This window comes from Stegastes partitus, unplaced genomic scaffold (assembly GCF_000690725.1).
Source record: "Stegastes partitus isolate 25-593 unplaced genomic scaffold, Stegastes_partitus-1.0.2 Scaffold1700, whole genome shotgun sequence".
Taxonomy (NCBI): Eukaryota; Metazoa; Chordata; class Actinopteri; family Pomacentridae; genus Stegastes; species Stegastes partitus.
Genome location: NW_007579431.1, coordinates 58456 through 61833, shown reverse-complemented (window position 1 = coordinate 61833; position 3378 = coordinate 58456).

Sequence of the window (3378 nt, the reverse complement as noted above, 5' to 3'; positions counted from 1 at the left end):
ATGTTAATAATCACGTATTAGACAGGATGATGATACTCGCTCATAGACTTGGGGCCGGCTTGTGTGGCGGTGGAGAGCTTCTTTTTTTCCCTTTCTTACTTTTCTCCCTCATCAGATAGAAAATTGAAGCCATCCGTCTGTGGAGATGGAGGCTTCCAGCAGGGACAGACCAATTGTCCCTGATGATAACGTGGGTTGCTGGATCCTCCCGCCATGTGCATTATTGATGGCCATCAGTCGGCGTGTGTCTGACCACATTTAAGCGTCTCCGCAGGGGGGTGGTGCAGTAATCAAAACACACACACACACACACACACACACACAGCGCTGCCTCCTGCTCGATCACACCCTCTCATGTAGTCCATCATCAAGTGTGCATCAGCGCATTGGAAGTGGCACTCACAAGTGATGTGTTCATGCAAACAAAAACACGGCAGGGACGCGCCCGCTGCACACGTGTAAACAGGTCACTGCTTTGGATGTGTTTTTCTTATTATCTTATACCACACATTTTAGAAATTTCAGCAAAACACACGATTAATCAGCACGCAGGCAAGAGCTCATGAAAAGCTGACACAATTAATGGCGCTGTAATGCGTTGTGACATTTCATCACTGCTTCCCACTTTTCTTAATTCATGAATTAGTCTGCTCGAAGCCACGTGAACCCCCCACGGTGTTTTTATCAGCAGCTATGACGATTTAGAGGCTGAGGTGACATGCAACAAGCAAAAGCATGCGAACCGCGACCCGTGTTCACCTCTGACACGCCGGGCATGACGAGCGAAGGTGCAGCACAATGTACAGAAATCATAAAATAGCAAAAATGCCCATCTTGATTTACTTGATTCTAATGTGATCAACAAATGTTGCAAAGACAGAAAGATGTTTGATTTGCTTCAATGTAAATTAGAGAACAGTGAGAAAGTGAAACCTGAAAAGGCTTGACATGTTTAGTTGCTGGTTCAGGCTCTGTCAACGGTATTATCAGCTAATTGTTGCAGCTAAACAAATACAACAATGCTGAAATGTACTCTGGAGCTTTGCCATGTGAGGCTAACAGTTAATTCAACACTAGAGAGGGATTAACACTGGAGGAATATGGTTCCGGTGTAGTAATGCATATGGACCCCCTTGAAAATGGACCCGGGGTCAATATTCCACAGCGGAAAATGGACCCAAAAAAAATGTGCATAAAATTTCGGGTTAGGGTTAGGGTTGTCCATATTCTATATGGGGGGTCCATATTCCGCTGTGGAAAATGGACCCAGGGGTCCATATTCTATAGGGGTCCATTTACAATCTTACACCGACTTGGTGGCTGGGAAACACCGCATATCTCCAACCTCATGCTGGAATGTGCTGGTGGTCAAAATCCCAGAATGCTTTCTGTTTGCAGTTTCACTATTCTACTGCTAGAGTATGTGCGTACACACAGTTAGAGTTGTGCGTATATTTATGCACATTCTTAAGTATAAGTGCAAGTTGATAAATTCCATACTTTGCGTAGGAATGTTCCTATGCACACTCTACGCACATATCTATGCATACGTACTGATGATAAATGAGGCCTGAATAGAAAACCCAGGCACTGTAAAACTCACCAGCAGCGCTGATCACTGGTGGCAGCTCTCACAGGTGTATCAACACCAGTTGAAACATCTGTCTAACACCCAGTTATTTTATCCATTCTCTTTAATCAGTGGAACCCACCTGCCTTCTGCTCTACCTATACATTTCCTCATTTTTAAAGAAAACAACAACCCCTCCTTTCTTGGCCCTGTTGAGGCAGACAGGTGTGTGCGGCAGCCTGCTGCTTGCTGGTAACAGAGACACATCTATGGAGTCAGCAGGGGCTTCATGTGACCAGAAGGGAGGGTTTTACACTTGTGTAGCACACATTAGTCCTGTCAGATATGTTGTCATGAAACGGCATCAAGCGGAGATGAATCTGCATTCATAAATAGGAGACGGAGGGAGGAGAAAACAAGAGCTGATGCAACACATTAACAGCCTGTTCTCTGATGCTTCACAATCAATCTATCAGTCTTCAATGTATAACAGATCCTGTAGTTTCCTGTGAGCTGCTGTTTTCTGTGAAACGGGGCTGGAAAAGGGGGCACAACAGAGGGCACGGCAAAACCTGATCTCGGTTCAGATGAAAGGTGAGGTGGGATCCCAGAAAACCAAACTCAAAGCTGTATTGGACGGAGCTGAGCTGCAACCACTTTTTTTAACGTGGTCATTACCCCCATGTAACCCAGCAAAGGGCTTCTCCTCAGGTGCAGTAGCTAATCTCCTTTTATACCTGCGGTGATAAGATAGACTCCCTCTTGATCCCTGTGTTTCCTCTCGCCGCAACATCTCTGGGGCTGAGCCTGTCGCAGCATGTCTGACATCTGTCAGACAGAGGAAACAGAGGACGGGAGGGGGGGAGAAAGGGGAGGAGCGGTGGGTGAGGGAAGCATGATCCAATGAGGCTCCAGATGAAGGGACTATATTTGGCATGTTGCAGACCTTGCATCCACCTGAAATCTGGGCCGATATAACGAGAGAGTTAATGTCTTATTAGACGTGCTTGTGATCAAAATCTGCACTGAAGCTTCGGCAAAAAAACACAAATTCCTGTGAAATCTGACTCAAATCTATTTTTTCGTTAAGCACGAGGTCACTTTTTAAAGTCTGCTGCGGTTTTGAAGGCTGTGGGGAATTCCACTGAGACGACACAGCCTTTTCAGATGTGTCCAGACTTTTTCTTTATCTTCCTCCACCACCTAATTCCACCGACGCAGATATATGCATGTCTAAATTTACTGTATGCCGGTTCTATTTTTTGCTGGATGTCATTTATTCTTGTGTCTGACCCAATATAATATCTACTATAAAAAGCTGATATTGATTTAGTCTGTCCAGCATTGCAGTTAGTTATGACCTAAACAGAATATATTACCAATTTAAAGTGCAAAAACATTACAGTCAGTCCACCACGGCACACAACACATGTAGAGCATTAATGTAAAAGAGTTCACACAAAGTATGGAAACAGTGCGACACCCAGACAGTAAGAAAAAACCAAAATGTAATTCAAGAAATTTTACACATCATTTCAGAAATGGTATCCACAGAACACACTACTGATGGCGACTACAGCCAGATAAAATGAAAACTGCCCATCACAAGACTAAATGTGTTGACTCAAAAGGAACCTGTAGGATAATTAGACCAGAGTGGTATTACAGAGAGAGAAAAAAACATCAACACTTGAAAAACACACTTTATCTCATGAGATAATTATGGTGCACCACATCTAAGGAGCTGTTTCAAAGTGTACTTGGGTCGTGCACATATTTTCCACAGCAGGAACCTGCAAAACCTTTAA